Below are 24,108 nucleotides of genomic sequence, written 5' to 3' on the forward strand. Positions count from 1 at the left end.
CTCGGCTCCGAAAACTTGCGGTTCTCCCCGTCAACCCTCCAGGACCTAAACAACTCACTTTTCGCCCATGAACAGTTTGTGTCAATGGATTCGTTTGATCAAAAACTTGAGATAACGGGTATGTGCCAAAAAAGGTCTCATAAGTAGTTATTAATAAAATTGAAGTTGAAGTTGGAGTTACCAAAGTTTGGGGAGTCGGTTTCGATTGACGTATGAATACTCTACGAATAGTTTTTTGAACTGCATGTTGTAAACGACCAAGAGCCAATCCGAATTGATCTTGTAACAGATCCGCAACCGAACGAATACGTTTATTTTTCAAGTGATTCATATCGTCATCGTCAAGTATACCCGTTCCAAATTTCATTCCAATCAAATGATCCGTAGCGGCCAATACATCTCGTGGTAACAAGAATGTATTGTTCTGAGGAATCAAGATTAAGTCTCCGATTCATATTTCGTCGACCAATCCTTCCTAATTCACATTTTTGTTGAAAAAATTTCTTTTGTAATTCCTCGCATAAGGACTCCGAAAATACCAGGTCCCCACCTACACAAGCAAATTGTTGATAAAACTCCAAAATAGCTTTTTCTTTTGACTCAATCCTCTTCTTCTCTTTAGCATTCGGGAAAGACAAGAAAATTTCAGGGTAGGAAACATTATCCAGAATTTCTCTTAGATTCGAACCCATAGCTGATGATAGAACTAGAATAGATATCTTTTGTTTTCTACTCACGCGAGCCCATATCCTTTCTTTTTTATCAATTGCTAATTCCGATCTCCCCCCCCAATCTGATATTATAGTGCCAGTGTAGATAGAAATTCCCTTATGATCTAATTCCGAGCGGTAGTAAATACCAGGACTTAGCAATATTTGATTGATCACAATTCGGTATATTCCATTTATAATAAAGGTTCCTAAGGAATTCATTATAGGAATGTTTCCGATAGAAATGGTTTGCTTTTGCACATCGAAACCAAAAATTAATCTCGCAGATACATATAATTCGGAAGAATAGGTGAGTGATTCATACACAGCATCTCTTTCTTTTATCGAGGGTTCTAGCAGTTGATATCCTTTCGCAAATAATTGAAATGCAATTTCGTGATCTGGATCTTTAATTGTTGGAAACTTGTCAAGTTCTTCTGCCAAGGCTTGATTAATGAACCTACAAAATCCCTCGAATTGGATCTGACTAAATCCGGGTATTGTGGACATTCCCTCGTTTCCATTCCGGAGCATCTTAATCTTAAGTTTCCTGTTTATCAAAGAAAAATTCCATTATCAGCTCACTCTTCATCAATCCCTATGGATCGATCTAGCAATCATGGAATCTATATTCTGTTTACTGAATCACATGAAATTCTAGGGAACTCCACATACGTATTTCATATATGTATTTCATACATATGAATAGAGACCATTTGGACGAAAGTTCGAGTTTGCCAGGGGTACAAATGAAATGAAAATGAATTGATAAAACATTCCTACAAAAAAAATTCTGCCACTTATACTTTATGTTATGATATTCTAATCAGATTGGATGGCAAAGATTTCTCATTTTATCTCCTTTCTATGAATGTAATAAAGCCGTAATATAATATACTAGAAAGTTTGACTTTACTTCGATTTAGAATAGCGTGCTTACTTTAATTTCTCAAAATAATTTGAGGGTTCTTTTTTATTTCGGATCGGAGTAGTATAATTGCTAGAAAATTCAGTATTTCATTGTGGAATTCTAAAATAAAGTAAGTCCCTTTTTTAAGTACATGCCAATCTAGTTATCCACCTCTCCCCATATCCATGCTTTTCTTTTATCGTAATTTCACTTGGGTACGCCAAGATAGTCAGGTTATACTCTATATCAGAGCAAATTTCCTTTTTTTATTCAAGATATTTAATTTAATACTTTGAAAAATTAAAGCATGATTCCCCATAGAGATATGTACATAAAGGGGATCTTTGGATAATAATGCTGTTCGGACCTAAAGTTTACCTATACACGGATTAAGCATAAAGCCATAATATTTTATTATGCCATTGAAGGGGGGGGAGATAATACCGATTTAAGAGTAGTTCACTACTGCAATAAAAAAAAGAGAATTCTAGTTAACGGTTCCAATTTATTCTGAATTTTGCAGCCTGTGAATAGAAATCCACTTTTTCTTCTTTTTCATCTCAATAGAAAGAAATGGGAAGTTTTATTGTGTTAACAATGTATGTTTTAAGATAGAATCTATCGAGGAGAATAATAGAAACTGGATCAAAAAAAGCAGGAATAGATTTTTTGAAAAAGATTGGAAAAAAGTAAGTAGAATTATATTCAAAATAAAAGGGGCTTTTCGTAAGAAAACGTGGATGAATACTTGCTGTTTTCTAGATTTTTGATCGGATTTTTTGGCGGCATGGCCAAGCGGTAAGGCAGGGGACTGCAAATCCTTTATCCCCAGTTCAAATCTGGGTGCCGCCTGATCAATAAAATACTTAGGTTTTTTTTATAGTGCTGATCGAATTCGATAAATTTTTACTTCGCATAAGTTCGGGCAAGAGAGTAACTGGGCCTGCCGATACTGGGTTTAGAGAAACCATACCATAGTTCTATCCTCAAACTAGGGTTAGGGTTTGTTTTGACGGTAGTGGCCAAAATGGTTATCAATAGGGGTGAGGTAGTGTTTCCTTATTCTTTTATTATATGAATTTGAATTGGTTCTTAATTGAGATTCGATTTGATAATTTTAAAATACGAGGATAAGATGTCAGAAATCTTGGTATCCAAAGAAAGGTCCCTAAGGGGCATTCTTTTTTTTTTTCAATCTAAGATTCAAGAAGGGACTCCACGAAAGAATATCAAGACTTACTAATTATTATACATTTTTTTATCGTACATCTTATGTTACCTACATACACTAAAGTAAGGACTACTTAATTCTAACGAGAATCAGATTAAATAGGTCGATCAAAAATCAATTTAGGAGTTGTATTATGGATAAAATCTCTTCATTCTTTCATAGAATGATACAAAGCAAGGCTGCAGGGTTTAGGTCAAAAATAAACATTAGGTAAGGTAGGTATCCAATAAATATTTATCTATCGATAATTTTATGGTATATTCGGGCGTCCTTTGCTTAAAAAAAAAAAAAAGAGTAACAAAAGGAATAAAAAATCTTCCTATTCCCGCTTCTTCTATTCAGGACATCATTCCCGTACTCTTTCTTTTTTAAGGAAAAAAGGGCTATAGTATCTCGTATTTTTAATGCTCTCTAATTCTACCAGAATTCCTATAAGAATTTGTTAGGAGTAAATTCCTTGAACTGATTGATCCATGGCCTTAGGGCGGAATCCCTTTTTGACTCTGTACCCTTGATTCCACTATGATTATTGATCAATAGTAGAATAATCCCTTCATAGAAATAGGAGACATAATTTAGATGGATATAGTAAGTCTCGCTTGGGCTGCTTTAATGGTAGTCTTTACATTTTCTCTTTCACTAGTAGTATGGGGAAGGAGTGGACTCTAGGGATACTACTAATTGATTAAGTAATCAAATTGTTGTATCAATTCTTTTCTTTAATGGATCATTTTGCATTAATCATTTTGTCAAACGTTATTCTTTAATCTTTTTCTTTAGTTTTGTTTCACTCCTGTAAGAAACTCTTGTATTGTAAGTTGTAATGTAAGAAAGAGCCATTATACCAATTCAGAATTTCTACTAGAAATGACGAATGGTTAAAAAAAGTTCTATACATAAGAAAATTAGACTTTCTTCCACGGAACTATTCACGGCATATCACACATTTTCCATTTCCTTTTACTTTTTACTATAGTCTATTCTTCATATTATTTTTCTTTCCTTCCATGGATTCTTTGGTCAAGAATTGTCTTAGATTTTTTTATTTTGACCTGATTGAAATTAAGTGGATGCAATGAAAAAAGAAATTGAATTAGACTACTTAACTATTTCAATCTACTAATCTATTCTATGTAGATTCAAAGATAATATAATAGAAAGAATCTAAAGTGTCGTAGAAAAAACTATATGTAGTTCTTTCTACCACACTTTAAGATTCCAACCAGATCCTTTCATTTAAGACTTGGATTTTTTTTATTTAATCCCTTTTTAATTTCTTCAATGATTAATTGGAATTCCAATTAATTATTTTGGCTGACTGTTTTTACATAAATAATAAGTAAAAAAGAAGTAGGAACTAGAATGAACAGTGCAGTAGCAATAAATGCGAGAATATTGACTTCCATAACCTCTTTATTTTTTATTTTCACAATAACTCGGGATGTAATCCCATGGAGAGGAAAAAGGGGTATCTTGTAAATTCAAGGGTAGGGCTTGCATTCTGATAATACTGAATCAATTCAATATTATGAATATCGGATCTATCAAATCAATTCATGGATGAGAGTTATATTTCACGGATGAGAGTTATATAGTATAACATAGGAAGATCCTCTATCCACACTAAGACCAAAATGGGTTTTTTGATTGGATTAGGAATTCCCTCTTTTTTAATCCTTTTCTACTTTTTCTTTTCTATATCTCTAACCCACGAGCTTTCTTAATCTTATACTTTCTTAATCTTATACAATTTCCCTTCCTTTTTCTTATAGTTATACATACAATTATGTATGTATTATATGACCAACTTTCACTTTCTATGGGTCACATAGACATCCAAATAAGCAGTAGAAGTGAGATGGGGAAAAGAGGTCTGAAATAAAAAGGGAATACGATTTATGTATGGATTCCGGTAAAATACCGGTACTCTATTCCATAAGAGTGGAATAGGAAATTAAGATGAGGATGGTATCATCATAAAGAAAGATAGAGTAATATAATATCCTAAATTCTACTAATCCACATATCGTATGTGTGTCTTTCTTTATCGATTGGGAGTAGTGAAAAAAAAATTCCTATATGCCCTCCCTCCCTCTTTAATGAGAGATGCAAAATAAAAAAGTGAAGTAAGGGTGCCCTGTGGGTATTTGATCTTGCTCCCTGCCCCTTTTTTTCATGGAAAAAGGAAATATCAATTTCTCCATTCATTGAACCCTAGTTCGGGACTGACGGGGCTCGAACCCGCAGCTTCCGCCTTGACAGGGCGGTGCTCTGACCAATTGAACTACAATCCCCGCGGGGTGTATGGCATACCCATTCTTAAATAGAACCATAAGAAGATTCGATTCGTCTTTCGTACTCTAAGAAATAGACGAATCATATACTACATACCCACATATTATATTATACGTGGGTATAGTGAGAGTGACATAACTAGTATGTCGTGATTTTTTATCACTAAAAATGGATAATAATCCAGCCTTCAATAAGAAAAACTCTTTTGTTTGTAAGAAAGGAATGAGAGAGATATGGATTAGAAAAAAAAATTTCCCTTTTTTCTTTATCTTTTATTTCTATAGATCAGACATTTTATTTTATGGAAGAAAAACAAAAGGATTTAGTTCATACTCACGAAGCCCTAGATTTTTGGTTTGGGCCGAGCTGGATTTGAACCAGCGTAGACATTGTCAACGAATTTACAGTCCGTCCCCATTAACCACTCGGGCATCGACCCAGGAAGAATTTATTCTAGGGTTTTTGCTAATCTATGATTAACCTCCTTTCATAATACTCCCTACCCCCAGGGGAAGTCGAATCCCCGCTGCCTCCTTGAAAGAGAGATGTCCTGAACCACTAGACGATAGGGGCATCACTAGACGATAGGGCCATATACAACCGCTCGTGATTATACTATAATCATAGTATGAGCAGTTTTTTGGAATTGTCAATATACTCGAAAAGTATAAATAGATCCAAAGCAAAGAGTTTTTCCAACTTTTCTGTTATGTTTTCATCTAGGATTTTTTTTAGTTGATCGTTATAGATTAATTCTCCGTGCTTCATTTAGTGTTCATACCAAAAATGCATCCATCCCGCACTAAGTCATAAAATTCTCTAAAAATATAGAGAAAGTTTCAAAAACAAAGAAAAAAAGTGAATCAATTTAGTAGAAAAGTACTCTATCAGATTCGAACCAACGACTTACGTCTTAGCACGAGATTACTCTACCACTAATTTAAAAAGCCCTTTATCGGATTTGAACCGATGACTTATGCCTTACCATGGCATTACTCTACCACTGAGTTAAAAGGGCTTTTTATTTAATTCAAAAATTAGCCACTTGGATTTCCCATTATGGGTCTACTGCATAATGTACATATTATATATATAATATATAGAGATAGAGAGAGAGACATTATGTAGAGATTGTATATGTATATATCGATATCTTGAGAGCTCAAAATAAAATTAATAAAAAAAAACATACCCTACATAACATATCCAACTCTTCTTGGTTCAGGGTTTTCCGTTTCCGAAGACTAGTAAAATAGGCGGATTCTGGAACCCCAAGGATTCAACGGTATATGGATATGGAAAATATAAGATTTCCGATCCTAGCGGGAAAAGGCGGGGAACAGATACCCAATAGGATATAGGATCCTTGGGAGGAACTTTTGGTAATGGCCTTGATCCTCTATGCTATTTTTTATGTGTTCTTAGTTCTATTGAACTTTTTGCATTCTTTTAAACAAGAATCTAATAAACTAGAATTGAGTCAGTGGAAAAAAGGAGAGAGAGGAAAGTGTTAAATGGAGAGAGTCGACTAATCAGAGACTTTTAGGATCTTCTTTACATCAGGTAAATCTGTCGGCCCTGTCCGTTTTTTTCTTTAAGTTACGACTCTTTGCTGCTTACTTCTATCAAGCCATAGGGAAAGTCTATGATGAATTTGGAAAACTCATCTCACTCTTACTCTATGGCTCGGACTTAATGGGGGAAGAAAACATCTTCCATAATTTCTTTTTTGTTCAATTCTGGACAAAAAAGAAAAGGAAAAAAGGAATTTATAGGGACAGTGTTACCCCCTATATCCCCTAGTTTATATTGTAGGAATAATAAAACAATTTAGCAGTCTGACACACTTACGTCCTTGCAAAGTAAATAATTATTATTGTAGTCGTAACCGTAGAATAGGATCCTAATCAAAATAAATACATTTGGTTCAGGCGCTATTAGCATGGTAAGAAAAGATTTTTTTTACAGACCAGAGGGGCTATCTAAATCCTAAAGTAAAGGCGAGCGATCGAAGTAGAAGTACCAACGGCTCAGTGTCATGAACCTTCTCCATCTGATTCAATAAGGGGGAATTAGCCTTCTTGTCAAATGGCTATCCTTGACAAAGGGTACCATTTATACCATAATCTACAATGTAGCGGGTATAGTTTAGTGGTAAAAGTGTGATTCGTTCTATTAATAACTGAATTTGAAATGATATACTTAAGGCATCCTTAAGTTTTTTATTTTTATATTCCGATGAAAACTTTAGTTCTTATAAAGGATTAAATCCTTTTCCTCTCAATAGCATATTGAGGAAGAATATACATTCTGGCGATTTGTATCCAAAGACTAATTTAAATTGCATCCAAAATAAAAATAGGATTATGAGTACAGAGTCGCGAAGCATAATTTTGCATTGGATTAAGTATTCCAATTTTGAAAATATGAGTAAAGGATCTATGGATGAAGATACAAAAAAGTTGATTTCCAATCGTAACTAAATCTTCTTAAAATAAGGAATAAGGAAGCCAAATAGCTAAAAAACGATAGTTTTGGTTTACTAGAACCATCCGCATATTGTTTCAGCTCGGTGGAAACCCAATTCTTTTCCTCAGGATCTCTTGAATGAAATTAGGGAACGAAGTAAGTAGATTAGATGAATTTAGATAGAATTTCTATCTCCTACTCTATAAGGATCATCTAGAAAGCGGAGAGCTTTGGTTCCATTCAAATAGAAAAGCTGACATAGATGTTAAGTGGTGAGAATATCCATAAAGGAGCCGAATGAAATCAAAATTTCATGTTCGGTTTTGAATTAGAGACGTTAAAAATAATCAACCAACGTCGACTATAACCCCTAGCCTTCCAAGCTAACGATGCGGGTTCGATTCCCGCTACCCGCTCCATTCTGTATAAAAGGAGTATTCTATTTGTCTAGACATGTTAGAGGCTTGTATTCAAGCCTTTTTTGTCCACCAGTTTCTGGTACTCCAGAGCGGAGTAGAGCAGTTTGGTAGCTCACGAGGCTCATAACCTTGAGGTCACGGGTTCGATTCCCGTCTCCGCACTTAGCAGTCTGTATAAAAGGACTATTCTATTTCTCTAGATATGTATGGTAGAGGGGCGTATCCAACCCTTTTTTATTCATTAGTTCCCGGCCCTAGAGGGCAAAATTGAGCAGTTTGCGAAGTCACTTGCCTTCAAAAAAAGAAGGCGCAAGGCCTCTCCCTACCCTGCAGAAAATAAAAATGAAACGAAAGGGACAGTCTACCTCTCCCTTCCCTTTAAAAAAAGTTTGCCCGTTGTTTGTCTCAGTTAATACCCAATTTTTGGAGCTCTGTTGGCGAGTTCTATTTCTGCCTCTGGAGCGCCCTCTTTTTTTGAGTGGGATGCAAAGGAAGGGTAAGATAGTAAGGGATACGGCACTAGACTAACACCTAATTAATACTTAATTTAATATAAGTAGTTAAACAGTTAACTAGACTAAACTTTTTATCATAGTACTTTGATAAATTAAGCGGGCGAGCGGCGGGAATCGAACCCGTATCTTCTCCTTGGCAAGGAGATATTTTACCATTGAACTACGCTCGCTACGGTATATATTTTATAGCGTATATCCGCCTGGGTCGACCTTCTATGTCTGGGTCGACCGTTTCATTTCATTTTCTATTATATTAGAGTTTTCCTTTTTTTATTATCTGTCAATGAATATTCTAATGGGAATGGAATTTCATAATACTGAAAGAGAAGAGCTAGCAATTCGGAACGCAAATTGCGTTTTAATACGTCTCACTATTCTAATTTTTTAGAAGAAATGGCCTTTATTATTTCTTTTTTATGGGGTTAATAAATATTAACCAAATTTCATTTAAGAAATGAGAGAATTCAGAATAGCTACGAGAAAGACTAGTCCAATCCATAATGATGTACCGGAAAATACAACATTTTTATTATTTGACCAACCATCAGGAGAAGCAAATACAAGGGGTACACTAATTACTAAGACTGAGGAAGTCGCAATTAATGCAAAAACAGCTAATTGGAAAGCAATAGTCATATTTCTAATCCTCCAAGCTACCATCAAATAAAGTTGACTACATATTTGATCCCTCACTTAAACCAAAATTGTAAAAAAATACAAGAAGTAGGAGGGGTTTAATCATGAATCCATTGATTCTTCTCTTTAATTCAAATTTATTACTTAAACCGCTTTTTTATTTGGATATGGGGGTGAGAAGAGATTATTTACTCTTTATTTCACAAGCGGGTATAGCGGATCCTGTATCCGTGTATACAGTATACAGAGATATATCGAAAAGGAACTTGTATCTGATATCTTTCTAGAGGCTAATAAATCTTTTTATTTTTTATATGGCTATGTTCTATTTGTAGGAGTAAAATAAGGATTAGGCTGTGGAGAGATGGCTGAGTGGTTGATAGCTCCGGTCTTGAAAACCGGTATATGTTCTAGGAACTATCGAGGGTTCGAATCCCTCTCTCTCCTTTTGCTTATTGAATACGTTTGTTTCTTTCATTTTTATTTATTTTTTTTTTCTGTCCCTTATCTTTCTTTCATAAAAAGGAATGAATGGCTCGGCTAGATGGAATAACCGAGCCAGAACAGAAAAAAAGTAGAACAGGTATAAATAAGAAAATCTTAGTTAAGAGGGTTCATGTAAAGAACAGGTTCCAAATCACGATCGATTCCCTTTTCAAAACCTGCTGCAGCAGCTCGGGCTCTTCCTGCATGCCATAAATGGCCCACAAAAAAGAAGAATCCTAGAACAAAATGAGAAGTTGATAACCAACTTCTAGGAGAGACATAATTAACTGCATTGATCTCGGTAGCTACGCCACCCACGGAATTTAAAGAGCCTAAAGGAGCGTGGGTCATATATTCTGCTGAGCGTCGTTCTTGCCAAGGTTGTATGTCTTTTTTCAACCTACTCAAGTCCAAACCGTTGGGGCCCCTTAGAGGTTCTAACCATGGAGCACGAAGGTCCCAAAAACGCATAGTTTCCCCTCCAAAGATAACCTCCCCAGTTGGGGAACGCATTAGATATTTACCTAAACCTGTGGGTCCTTGAGCGGATCCCACATTAGCTCCAAGACGCTGGTCTCTAACTAGAAAAGTAAATGCTTGAGCTTGAGAAGCTTCTGGCCCGGTGGGTCCATAAAACTCACTCGGATAAGCTGTATTATTGAACCATACAAAACAACAAGCGATAAAACCAAAGACAGATAAAGCAGCTAAACTATAAGACAAGTAAGCTTCTCCAGACCATACAAATGCACGGCGAGCCCATGCGAAGGGTTTGGTTAAAATATGCCAAATTCCGCCAAATACACAAATAAAACCCAACCATACATGCCCACCAATTATATCTTCTAAATCATCTACACTAACAATCCACCCTTCTCCACCAAAAGGAGATTTTAGTAAATAACCAAATATAACACTGGGACTAAGGGTCAAATTGGTAATTTTTCTTACATCTCCCCCCCCAGGGGCCCAGGTATCATATACACCGCCAAAATAAAGAGCCTTGAGTACTAGAAGAAAAGCACCTAGACCTAACAAAATTAAGTGAATACCCAAAATTGTAGTCATTTTATTTCTATCTTTCCAGACATAACCAAAGAATGGAAAAGATTCCTCAAGAGTCTCGGGTCCCAGAAGCGCGTGATAAATGCCACCGAAGCCTAAGACTGCGGAGGAAATTAGGTGAAGTACGCCAGATACAAAGTACGGAAAAGTATCTAGAACTTCCCCCCCTGGCCCTACTCCCCAACCTAGAGTAGCTAAGTGTGGAAGTAAAATCAACCCTTGTTCATACATGGGCTTTTCTGGTACGAAATGGGCCACTTCAAATAGGTTCATTGCTCCGGCCCAGAATACGATTAATCCGGCATGAGCTACATGAGCTCCAAGCAGTTTACCGGACAAATTGATAAGTCTGGCATTCCCAGCCCACCAAGCAAAGCCGGTGGTTTCTTGGTCACGACCAGCTAAAACGAAAGTTCCATTAAAGAGCGTTTCCACGTGGTAGAACCTCCTCAGGGAATATAAGATTTTCATGAGGCTGATCCTGAGCTGCCATCCACGCACGAATACCCTCGTTTAAAAGAATATTTTTGGTGTAGAAAGTCTCAAATTCAGGATCTTCCGCTGCACGGATTTCCTGGGAAACAAAGTCATAGGCACGTAAGTTCAGAGCCAAGCCAACTACGCCAATAGCACTCATCCATAAACCGGTGACGGGTACAAATAGCATAAAGAAATGTAACCAACGTTTATTGGAAAAAGCAACACCAAAGATTTGGGACCAAAAGCGGTTAGCAGTGACCATTGAATAAGTTTCTTCAGCTTGAGTTGGGTTAAAAGCACGGAAGGTATTTGCACCATCACCGTCCTCAAATAGAGTGTTTTCTACGGTCGCTCCATGAATAGCGCATAGCAGAGCCGCACCTAATACTCCGGCAACTCCCATCATATGAAATGGGTTCAACGTCCAATTATGAAATCCTTGGAAGAAAAGGATGAATCGAAATATCGCTGCTACGCCAAAACTCGGCGCAAAGAACCAACCAGATTGCCCCAGTGGATAAATAAGGAATACAGAAACAAAAACAGCAATTGGACCAGAGAATGAGATTGCATTATAAGGCCGCAATTGAACAGACCGAGCAAGTTCAAATTGGCGTAACATGAAACCTATTAGTGCAAAAGCCCCGTGGAGAGCTACAAAAGTCCATAGACCGCCTAATTGACACCAACGAGTAAAATCTCCTTGTGCTTCGGGCCCCCATAGTAGCAACAAAGAGTGTGCTAAACTATTGGCAGGGGTAGAAACTGCTGCGGTTAAGAAATTACAACCTTCCAAATAGGAACTAGCCAATCCATGGGTATACCAAGAAGTTACAAAAGTTGTCCCTGTAAACCAACCCCCTAAAGCGAAATAAGCACAAGGAAAGAGCAATAGGCCAGACCATCCTACAAAAACGAAACGGTCCCTTCGTAACCAGTCATCCATAGTATCAAATAGATCATTTTCTTCTTTAGGAATTCTACCAAGGGCTATAGTCATAGTGATCCTCCTATTCAATTACTTCAACCATTTCCGAGCACCTCATATCACTTTCCAAGGCATATGATAGTTTTATTATCTGTGGACGATTTCTTTCTCGTTCAATGCCCTTTTTCAATGGTCTCGAAGAGAGAAATTTCCCATTTTTATCTATGGAGTCACAGTCACAACCGAGGTCGTGGTAAATCCATGAATTTGATTCGATTTGTTTTTCTTATACTATTTATTTGTTTTTCTTATACTATAGAAATAGAAATAAATTGTTTTTCTTATACTATAGAAAGAAATAAACCTTTGAATTCAGCATTATTCCAAGACTCCTATTTCAAAGTCTATCTTTTAAGGGAAAAATGCAAATAAAAGTAACCCTTCTTTTCCCATTCCCTCTCTATTGCATGGGTGGAAGAACTAAAATAATAGAGGATTCTGAAAAAAAAAAATGGACCTTCGAAATCCAATTTTATGTGTAGCGCAAAGGAGTTGCGATTTCTTCTTATTCCTATAGAACATCTAGTAACAAGAATATGAAATCGTAAATAGCGAAAAATTCTTGTCTTGCGCGGTCTAAGTCTAAGGAAATAAAAAAAATTCGCTTATACAATTTCATCTACATCGAATTTATATATCAGAATAGCGGATAGAGGCATCATTAAAGGAGTCAGGTCTACTTACTTTATGCTTCTTTCCAATTTTATGGTGGATTTGATAAGAACCCTTTTTGCTTTCTTGATAAATAATCGACAAAAAAAGCGTTTTTTTTATATAACCTGCTTGTTTTATTATAATTATAACAAGTCCTATATGGAAATGCCCGCTAAAGAGAAAATCTATTTGATTGTCTCTCGGCCAATATCGATTTTTAGAAAGAAAAAACAAGAATTTTCTTCTTTTTTTATTAACATTAAGAAAAAAGAATATAATTAAAATGGAATTGGCAATATAATTTTTATAGACTTTTGAAAGAAAAAAAAGGGGTTTTTTGCAACCGTTATTTCTTATTTCTTGCCTATATCATATCACGGAAACCTTTCGCTTTGGAACGTGGAGAGATGGCTGAGTGGACTAAAGCGGCGGATTGCTAATCCGTTGTACAATTTTTTTGTACCGAGGGTTCGAATCCCTCTCTTTCCGCTCCCTTGGATCATTTGGGACTTTCGAATTGGAAAGAATTCTGACCCCCGGATTTTCTCATAGATAAATGTACGAAACAAATCCAATAAGAAAAAAAAAAACTGAATTTTTACTCCTCGCGTCCAGGATTCCGTCCTGGGTCATTAGATAAGAATCCAAAGATAAAGAGTGAAACAAAGAATATCACTACTGTATAAACAAAAAGTTTGAGAGTAAGCATTACATAATCTCCAAGATTTTTTTTTAAGGAATAGATTACCAGTTTTTCCTTACCACACGGATCCACTAGGATGGTTTTTTTTTATACCTAAAAATGCAAAAAAGAATTCTTGAAAAAAATTGCAAGAATTCTTTTATAATAAGCACTCTTATCAATAGCAAAAATAGGGTTAGGTGGTTAGGTATTGTGTAGGTACCTTTAGGTACCTGCTCAACCTAGGTGCAGGGGAGTAGAAAGGCTGATCCAAATTTATTGCTGTAGCTACCCATTCAATGTAGAAGAATTTAAATTTTAGAATCGAAGGTTCATAATATAAAAATATAAAACTTCTCGGCTTTTACCCATTTTAAAATTTTTTTGGAATGAACACATCATTCAATTTGGCATACAGAGTACTAAAGATTTCATCGAAAACTTACAGCAGCTTGCCAAACAAAGGCTAATAGAAAAAAGAATAGAGGTATAACAGGCATAATATCCACGATTGGATTGAAAATAGCATAAGCTTCGGGTAATTTGGCAAAGAAAAAACTAGTAGGATAAAGAACAGAATTAAAACAGATACAGGTTAAACTAAGTATATTAGGCATAACAAGCATTTCATTCTTGTAGAGTAAATAATTGGATTTTTCTTGAGTTATTTTTTTAAGGGAAAGAAGGAAAAGGCAGATTCAAAATCTTTTTTCTTCGGACTTTCCCAAACACAAAATACCTCCTTGTATTCGCACTCTCAAATGAGAGTGGAATAAATTCGACTTTCATATAATATCTTAATAGAATTCCATGTAATGATCAATGCATTTTTTTGATTCTATATTATCCGCATGTGTAGAATACTAGCAAGAGAATATCCCTCCTTTTTTATGTAATTGAAATGGTATTGACGAATAACAAATAAACATACTAGTGTTTATTAGTGTCGCATAAAACCCGAAATGGGGCGTGGCCAAGTGGTAAGGCAGCGGGTTTTGGTCCCGTTACTCGGAGGTTCGAATCCTTCCGTCCCAGATTGTTTCTGATGAAACAAACGGTGAAATCATATAGTATTCCGTACGAGACAAAAGTTTATTAAAGAGAATAATGATATCTTATTCTTTCTCAGAAAACATAATAAAGTCTTAAGTCCAGTCAAATTGACTATCTTTATTTTCATGAAAAAATGGGATCTATCAAGCACATTCAGGATATGCCTCTACTATAAAATCACTTAGTCATATTTTTTTCTTCCTTTTGGTATTCGAGTTGAAGAAGTACGAGAATTCTATAACTACCAAAAACTTTCAATCTTTTCATTGGAATAGTTTATTTAGTTATTATAGTTAATTGTTTTTGGTACTGAAAAAATATATTACTACTAGAATTCTAATTCTAGTAATTAAATTAATTAAACTTTTTTGGAGGTTGATAGTTTATTTATTGAGGAAGAGTCAATCCTTCTTTTCTCACTTCAAGATTGATCATCTCGAGCCATCCGTTGAGGGTGGAAATTTAAGAATAAATAAGTTTTAAGCAAACTTGTTTAGTCGTCTTTTTCAAACTATGTTTCATTCATATGATAGAATTTTAATATGGGTTTAAATAAATTGGATCTTGGCGGAGGCTTCCCGGATAAATACTTACTTTCTTTTATCCATATTGCTCCATAGATAGCAAGTTTTAATTAGTATAAAAAAACTAAACCAATGACTATTCATGATTCCATCCATATTGGATCAATTCTCTATACCACTTTGCAATGAAAAGAGGAATGTTTGTTATGGTAAAACTTCGTTTAAAACGATGTGGTAGAAAGCAACGTGCGACTTGAAGGACATGATCGATTGTGGATTTTGCTATCCATCATTTTCCATAGTAATGAAAATGCTCTTGGCTCGACATAGCCTGTTCTATTCGTTCCGAACCAAATTTGCGCTGGGTTTAAGTAACATAGTACACGATGGAGCTCGAGAGGACAGAATTTTTTTTATCAAGGGAAAGAATCTAGGGTTAGTGAAAACTAATAAATTAGGCCAACTTTGTCAGTCTATCCTTAATATAGAAATAAATCGAAAGGTTAAAATAAGAAGAAAGTCCAATAAAAGTATATCAGAATCAATCCCTCTTATTAGATTTCTATAGAAGAGATAAATGCTTTATCGAAGGAAATAAGAAAAAAGGGTATGTTGCTACTCTTTTGAAAGAAAAAAATAGGAATTCCCGAAGTAATGTCTAAACCCAAGGATTTCACAAATCAAAGATAAAGGATTCCAGAACAAGTAAACACAATTTTCAATTGTCTCAACAACAGAGTTGGATTAGAATAAGGAATAAAAGTCAATTCGTTCGAAATGAGACAAAGAAAAGAGTTTAAAGACGACTCAAAAATTTTGGAAGGATTTTGCCTTCGAAGTTTGTCAGGCAAAATTAGCCCACTTGAGTCATGAGTATAAATGAAATTTGTTTTTTCTGTAAGGAAATTAATGCACGTCATAGTCTAATTTCTATTATTATCGACAGAAATTCGAATCATTTTCTCGAGCCGTATGAGGAGAAAACCTCATATACGTTTCTAGGGGGGGGCGTTGTTTATCTACATCTATCCCAATAAGCTGTCTATCGAATCGTTGCAATTGATGTTCGATCTCGAAGAGAAGGAAGAGATCTTCAAAAAGTAGGTTTTTATGATCCGATAAAGAATCAAACTTGTTTAAATGTTCCAGCTATTCTCTATTTCCTTGAAAAGGGTGCTCAACCAACAAGAACTGTTTATGATATTTTAAGGAAGGCAGAATTCTTTAAAGAAAAAGAAAGAACTTTGAGTTAATTGAAGAACTAAATGAATCAAAAAATAGGATAGGAGAAGATTATTAGTATTCCTAGTTGTCTAATTATTTAGACACAATTTACCTCTTTTTTAATCCTATTTGGATTTATATTATATCGTGCCAATCCAACATAAGCCCCTATTTTATTTACTTTTTCTATCTAATTTGTTTTCTTACCATTGTATTTCCATTGACAAAGGTCTATTGAACAAATAGAATTTGTAGATAGATGGGTCTCTTTATCCTCACTCCATATTCAATTTTTCCGCCTACACTTCGCTCAAATGATAAGGGTGTTCCTCTTGCATGTATTCTCATACAATATAATATATATTTTTTATAATATATATTTTTTGTTAATAAAAATCGCTAAAAATAAGGAGAATTTGGCCATCGTGATTAGGGTCGCTCTTTTTTTAACTTTACTTTAGTGGAATTTCACCGGACCTGTTCGTTTTGGCATTTGAGTGTTTTTCATGGTCGATAAAAAAAATCTTTTGATGTCTTGCTAGTTCAATGTTTTGACAGAAGCGCGCGGTGTAATTCCATTGATTTTTGGATTTCGATCGTATCTAAGATCCTTTTTTTATCTGGGTTGCTAACTCAATGGTAGAGTACTCGGCTTTTAAGTGCGACTATGATCTTTTACACATTTGGATGAAACAACAAATTCGTCCAGACTCTTGGTAGAGTCTAGAAGACCACGACTGATCCTCAAAGGTAATGAATGGAAAAAATAGCATGTCGTAATAAAATCAATCTTTTTTGAATGGAATCCAAAATTACGATTTTCTGGGTCTAATGAATAAATGGATAGAGCCTGGCTCCAATTCTGGTAAAATAAAAAGCAACGAGCTGAACTTCCTAATTGGAATGATTCCCCGCTCTAATTAGACGTTAAAAATAGATTAGTGCCGGATGCGGGGAAAGGTTGGGTTTTCCTATGAGTGGACCCTTTATTTTTTCTTTTTTTTTTTAGAAATCCTAATTATTCTTGATTATGGATTGAATAAGGGATGTTATGGATTGAATGTGTAAAAGAAGCAGTATATTGATAAAGAGGCTGTATTCCAAAGTCAAAAGAGCGATTGGCCTGCAAAAATAAAAAACTTGTTCTGTTCTTTTTTTTTAATTAGAACAAACATAAACTAATTGGGTAGAAAAGGAGCAGAAAAAGATCTGTGGATTAGACTCCCTTTCTTTCCAGGGTTTGTATTAAAAATGCAACACCCTGTTCTGACCATATTGCACTATGTATCATCATTCGATAAACCGAGAAATGCTTCTTCTCTCTGATTCAAGTAGAAATACAAATGGAAAAATTCGAAGGGTATTCAGAAAAACATAAATCTCGTCAACAATACTTTGTCTACCCACTTCTCTTTCAGGAATATATTTATGCATTTGCCCACCATTATGGATTAAATGGTTCTGAACCTGTGGAAATAGTTGTTAGTTGTAATAACAAGAAATTTAGTTCACTACTTGTGAAACGTTTAATTATTCGAATGTATCAGCAGAATTTTTTGGATAACTCGGTTAATCATCCTAACCAAGATCGATTATTGGATTACAAAAATTATTTTTATTCTGAGTTTTATTCTCAGATTCTATCTGAAGGGTTTGCGATCGTTGTGGAAATCCCATTCTCGCTACGGGAATTTTTTTGTCTGAAAGAAAAAGAAATACCAAAGTTTCAGAATTTACGCTCTATTCATTCAATATTTCCCTTTTTAGAAGACAAATTTTTGCATTTGGATTATCTATCACATATAGAAATACCCTATCCTATCCATTTGGAAATCCTGGTTCAACTCCTTCAATACCGTATCCAAGATGTTCCATCTTTGCATTTATTGCGATTCTTTCTCAACTATTATTCGAATTGGAATAGTTTTATTACTTCAATGAAATCCATTTTTTTTTTTCAAAAAGAAAATAAAAGACTATTTCAATTCCTATATAACTCTTATGTATCAGAATATGAATTTTTTTTGTTGTTTCTTCGTAAACAATCTTCTTGCTTACCATTAGCATCTTCTGGAACTTTTCTGGAACGAATCCACTTTTCTAGGAAGATGGAACATTTTGGGATAATGTACCCTGGTTTTTCTCGGAAAACCCTATGGTTCTTTATGGATCCTCTTATGCATTATGTTCGATATCAAGGAAAGGCAATTCTTGCATCAAAAGGCACTTTTTTTTTGAAGAAGAAATGGAAATGCTACCTTATCAATTTCTGGCAATATTATTTCTGTTTTTGGACTCAGCCGCGAAGAATCCATATAAACCAATTAGCAAACTCTTGCTTCGATTTTATGGGGTACCTTTCAAGTGTACAAAAAAGTTCTTTGTTAGTAAGGAATCAAATGCTGGAGAATTCATTTCTAATAGATACTCGAATGAAAAAATTCGATACCATAGTCCCCGCTACTCTCCTCATAGGATACTTATCAAAAGCTCAATTTTGTACTGGATCGGGGCATCCTATTAGTAAACCCATTTGGACAGATTTATCAGATTGGGATATTCTTGATCGATTTGGTCGGATATGTAGAAATCTTTTTCATTATCATAGTGGATCTTCGAAAAAACGGACTTTGTATCGACTAAAGTATATACTTCGACTTTCATGTGCTAGAACTTTAGCTCGTAAACATAAAAGCACGGTACGAACTTTTATGCAACGATTGGGTTCGGCATTTTTAGAAGAATTTTTTATGGAAGAAGAGCAAGTTTTTTCTTTGATGTTCACCAAAACAACTCTTTTTTCTTTCTGTGGATCACACACTGAGCGTATTTGGTATTTGGATATTATACGTATCAATGACCTGGTCAACCCTCTTAATTAATCATTAGACGAAATTAAGAAACAGGAAAGGGTTGATAAATGATCAAGAAAAAACTTTTCTATTTTTCATTCTGAAATGTTCTTTTTATTATAATAAAGAGTAGGTGAATCAACTTACTAATTAAAAAAATTAGTAGAACTTCCTCTTTGGAATAGAAATTGGCTATTTCTACATAGGGAAAGTCGTGTGCAATGAAAAATGCAAGCACGATTTGGGGAGGGATTTTTCTCTATTGTAACAAGGAAGAATTATCTACTCCATCCGACTAGTTCCGGGTTCGAGTCCCGGGCAACCCATATAGAAAAGACCCATCAAAGTTTTTCACTTTGACTCACTTCATTTACAAATACAAAATTATTGGTTTGGTTAATTTAGTTATATGGATAGCTAATCTTTGGGCTGACTTGGTTGACATTGGTATATAGTCTATGTTATACTGTTAAATAACAAGCCTTCTATTATCTATATTCTAGTTAATACGTGTGCTTGGGAGTCCTTGCAATTTGAATAAACCAAGATCTTACCATGACTGCAATTTTAGAGAGACGCGAAAGTACAAGCCTGTGGGGTCGCTTCTGCAACTGGATAACTAGCACTGAAAATCGTCTTTACATCGGATGGTTCGGTGTTTTGATGATCCCTACCTTATTGACCGCAACTTCTGTATTTATTATCGCCTTCATCGCTGCCCCTCCAGTAGATATTGATGGTATTCGTGAGCCTGTTTCTGGTTCTTTACTTTATGGAAACAATATTATCTCTGGTGCTATTATCCCTACTTCTGCGGCGATCGGATTGCACTTTTACCCAATTTGGGAAGCTGCATCTGTTGATGAGTGGTTATACAATGGTGGTCCTTATGAGCTAATTGTTCTACACTTCTTACTTGGTGTAGCTTGTTATATGGGTCGTGAGTGGGAACTTAGTTTCCGTCTGGGTATGCGTCCTTGGATTGCTGTTGCATATTCAGCTCCTGTTGCAGCTGCTACTGCTGTTTTCTTGATTTACCCTATTGGTCAAGGAAGCTTTTCTGATGGTATGCCTTTAGGAATCTCTGGTACTTTCAACTTTATGATTGTATTCCAGGCAGAGCACAACATCCTTATGCATCCATTCCACATGTTAGGTGTAGCTGGTGTATTCGGCGGTTCCCTATTCAGTGCTATGCATGGTTCCTTGGTAACCTCTAGTTTGATCAGGGAAACTACTGAAAATGAATCCGCTAATGAGGGTTACAAATTTGGTCAAGAGGAAGAAACTTATAATATTGTGGCTGCTCATGGTTATTTTGGCCGATTAATCTTCCAATATGCTAGTTTCAACAACTCTCGTTCTTTACACTTCTTCTTGGCTGCTTGGCCTGTAGTAGGAATCTGGTTCACTGCTTTAGGTATTAGTACTATGGCTTTCAACCTAAATGGTTTCAATTTCAACCAATCTGTAGTTGATAGTCAAGGTCGCGTTATTAATACTTGGGCTGATATCATCAACCGTGCTAACCTTGGTATGGAAGTAATGCACGAACGTAATGCTCACAACTTCCCTCTAGACTTAGCTGCTGTTGAAGTTCCATCTATTAATGGATAAGGTTTTTCTGCTAACATATAAGAATTTTTGAAGACAGAAATACCCAATATCTTGTTCTAGCAAGATATTGGGTATTTCTGTCTTTATTTTGAATCTTTTTTTCTTCTTAATCTTTCTATTCAGAATTCAGTTAACGACGAGATTTAGTATCCTTTCTTGCATTTTCATAACTCGTGAAATGCCGAGTAGGCACGAATTCCCCCAATTTGCGACCTACCATAGGATTTGTTATGTAAATAGGTATATGTTCCTTTCCATTATGAATCGCGATTGTATGGCCAACCATTGTGGGTAGAATGCTAGATGCCCGGGACCACGTTACTATTGTTTCTTTCTCCTCCTTCATATTGACCTTTTCTATCTTTGCCAATAAATGATGAGCTACAAAAGGATTCGTTTTTTTTCGTGTCACAGCTGATTACTCCTTTTTTCCTTTTTAAAGAGTGGCATTCTATGTCCAATATCTCGATCGAAGTACGGAGGTCAGAATAAATAGAATAATGATCAATGGAAAAAAGAAAAAAATCCTTTAGCTGGATAAGGGGCGGATGTAGCCAAGTGGATCAAGGCAGTGGATTGTGAATCCACCATGCGCGGGTTCAATTCCCGTCGTTCGCCCATCGCATTATTGCAAATTCCAAAAATGCAATTTTCCATATTCCTAGTTACGTATTTACTTACGGCGACGAAGAATAAAACTATCGCTATATTTTTTCCTTTTCCTAGTTCTTCTTCCAAGCGCAGGATAACCCCAAGGGGTTGTGGGTTTTTTTTCTACCAATGGGAGCTTTCCCTTCACCGCCCCCATGGGGGTGGTCCACAGGGTTCATAACTACCCCTCTTACTACGGGGCGTTTACCTAGCCAACACTTAGATCCGGCTCTACCCAAACTTTTTTGGTTCACCCCAACATTACCCACTTGTCCGACTGTTGCTAAGCAGTTTTGGATACTAAACGGACCTCCCCAGATGGTAATCTTAAAGTGGCCGATTTACCCCTCTTTTGCAATGAGTTTCGCTACAGCACCTGCTGCTCTAGCTAATTGCCCACCCCTTCCACGTGTGATTTCTATGTTATGCATGGCCGTGCCTAAGGGCATATCGGTTGAAGTAGATTCTTCTTTTCTCTCAAAAAACCCCTTCCCAAACTGTACAAGCTTCTTCCAAAGCATACGGCTTTCTAGATGTATATGACGATCTCTAGACAGATGGATCTTATATGAATCATATGATGAAGTACCACATGAGTGGATATATAGGAAAGGAATCCAAATCTGCCGAATCGCTCATGTTATGATCTTCTACATCCTAGGTCTCTGCGTTCCGTCATCTGGCTTATGTTCTTCATGTAGCATTCAGATCGAATGACTCTATGAAATTACGTCGATACTTCCACATATTATGGGTAACGTAGGAGACATCCCTATTTTCCCCCGGGGGTCTTAATTACCACTGCTTAGCTTTCAATTTGCCTCTGACCATCAAATTAAATGTGAATAACCCGTCCTCCTCTCTTTGAAACAAGGGGCGCTTCCGGTTCTGTGCGTGCTTCAAACAATTTTGTCTTCTCCATATTACCATATCTCTAGAGCCAATAATTTTCTATGAGGAACTACTGAACTCAATCACTTGCTGCCGTTACTCAACAGTTTTCTGTTGAGGTCTATCCCGTAGAGGTAGTCAAATTGGATCAGTGATCGATTTCTAGGTTTCGTCGTAAACCTAATTGGTTACTTCCAATTACGTAAATCAATAGTTCAAACCGCACTCAAAGGTAGGGCATTTCCCATTGATATAGGAACTTTTGTACCAGAAACAATAGTATCTCCAATTATAGCCCCTCTGGGATGTAAAATATATCTCTTCTCACCATCCCCATAGTGTATGAGACAAATGTATGCATTTCGATTAGGGTCGTATTCTATGGTTACGATTCTACCAGATATGTCTTTTTGATTCCGTCGAAAATCTATTTTACGGTATAGGCGCTTATGACCTCCCCCTCTATGCCTTGCGGTAATGATTCCTCTGGAATTACGACCTTTACCACAACGGTGCCGTCCATGGATCAAATTATTTCGTGGATTGGATTTCACTTGCCTGTCTACGGTTCCCTTGCGTGTGCTCGGGATAGGTGTTTTGTATAAATGTTTCGCCGTATTATTAAGTATTCTCCTTTAGTTTTTTTCTCTATCTAGAAGTGGAATAGAATAACCCGGTTGAAGGGTAATGATCATACGTCTGTAATGCATTGTATGGCCCAGAATAGGTCCTATTCTTCTACCTTTTCCAGGTAGTCGATGGCTATTCACAGCTACCACCTTAACACCAAAGAAGAGTTCGACCCAATGCTTTATTTCTGTCTTAGTGAATCCCGATTCGACATTAAAAGTATATTGATTCTTTCCCAATAAACGAAGACTTTTTTCTGTAAATACTGCGTATTTGATTCCATCCATAAATCGACTTTCCCTCCTATGCTCTGAGTTCCAGTATCGATAAGAATTCGAGTTCTTATTGTTCTTATGTTATGGTATGAATATACCATACCAATTCGTTATGTATGGATGATGGATGAGATTCCATGGATAGAGAGCCAGTTCCAATAGACTTATGGAATGTTCCCGTTCGTGTGCATCCAGCAGGAATTGAACCCGCAAATTTACCAATTATGAGTTGGGCGCTTTAACCATTCAGCCATGGATGCTTAACAGGGATCATCGTACATCGTAAATAACCAATTTTCATATAGAAAGACATATCATAGAAAAATGAAATCGAAAATATTCCGAGATGGCAAATATTCGGAGATGACTATGAAAACACCTCTCTGGATCCTCGAATTGAAAGAGAGATTGAGAGGGATCAAGAATCCTAATTCTCGCTATTTGGAATGGATCCAATTCTATTGAGTCTGACTCATAGTGATCATTTCTCTTTAGCAAAGAATGACCTTGGTTATCAAAGGATTGAACAACCGGGATCCATTTACTTATGATACCTAGTTGGCATTGATAACAAGGATCTAATGAATTATGAGTTTAATAGATCCTCTTTAGCAGAAAGACGTATATTCCTTGCTCATTATCAGACAATCACTTATTCCCAAACCTCGTGTGGGACTAATCGTTTTCATTTACCATCTCATGGAAAACCCTTTTCGTTCCGCTTAGCCCTATCGGGTATTTTAGTGATAGGTTCTGTAGGAACTGGACGATCCTATTTGGTCAAATACCTAACGAAAAATTACGATTTTCCTTTCATTAAGGTACGAGGGCTTCTTATTCCACAAGAACGA

At 36.0% G+C, this 24,108-nt stretch overlaps 6 non-coding genes across 6 annotated transcripts; 2 read left to right on the forward strand and 4 right to left on the reverse strand.

Annotated features, from left to right (window-relative positions):
* Positions 1-2,401: 2,401 nt before the first annotated feature.
* Positions 2,402-2,472, forward strand: TRNAC-GCA (transfer RNA cysteine (anticodon GCA)). Its single transcript has one exon. It is a non-coding gene; the product is annotated as a tRNA-Cys (tRNA).
* A 2,599-nt stretch (positions 2,473-5,071) lies between these two features.
* On the reverse strand, positions 5,072-5,145 carry TRNAD-GUC (transfer RNA aspartic acid (anticodon GUC)). The gene has a single exon. It is a non-coding gene; the product is annotated as a tRNA-Asp (tRNA).
* Positions 5,146-5,503: 358 nt separating this feature from the next.
* On the reverse strand, positions 5,504-5,585 carry TRNAY-GUA (transfer RNA tyrosine (anticodon GUA)). The gene has a single exon. It is a non-coding gene; the product is annotated as a tRNA-Tyr (tRNA).
* Positions 5,586-6,092: 507 nt separating this feature from the next.
* On the reverse strand, positions 6,093-6,164 carry TRNAT-GGU (transfer RNA threonine (anticodon GGU)). The gene has a single exon. It is a non-coding gene; the product is annotated as a tRNA-Thr (tRNA).
* A 2,484-nt stretch (positions 6,165-8,648) lies between these two features.
* On the reverse strand, positions 8,649-8,719 carry TRNAG-GCC (transfer RNA glycine (anticodon GCC)). Its single transcript has one exon. It is a non-coding gene; the product is annotated as a tRNA-Gly (tRNA).
* Positions 8,720-13,259: 4,540 nt separating this feature from the next.
* TRNAS-GCU (transfer RNA serine (anticodon GCU)) lies at positions 13,260-13,347 on the forward strand. Its single transcript has one exon. It is a non-coding gene; the product is annotated as a tRNA-Ser (tRNA).
* The last annotated feature ends 10,761 nt before the right edge of the window (positions 13,348-24,108 follow it).

The sequence above is a fragment of the Triticum urartu genome, unplaced genomic scaffold (genome assembly GCF_056163025.1).
Source record: "Triticum urartu cultivar PI428250 unplaced genomic scaffold, HENAU_Tu73 scaffold2, whole genome shotgun sequence".
Lineage (NCBI taxonomy): Eukaryota > Viridiplantae > Streptophyta > Magnoliopsida > Poales > Poaceae > Triticum > Triticum urartu.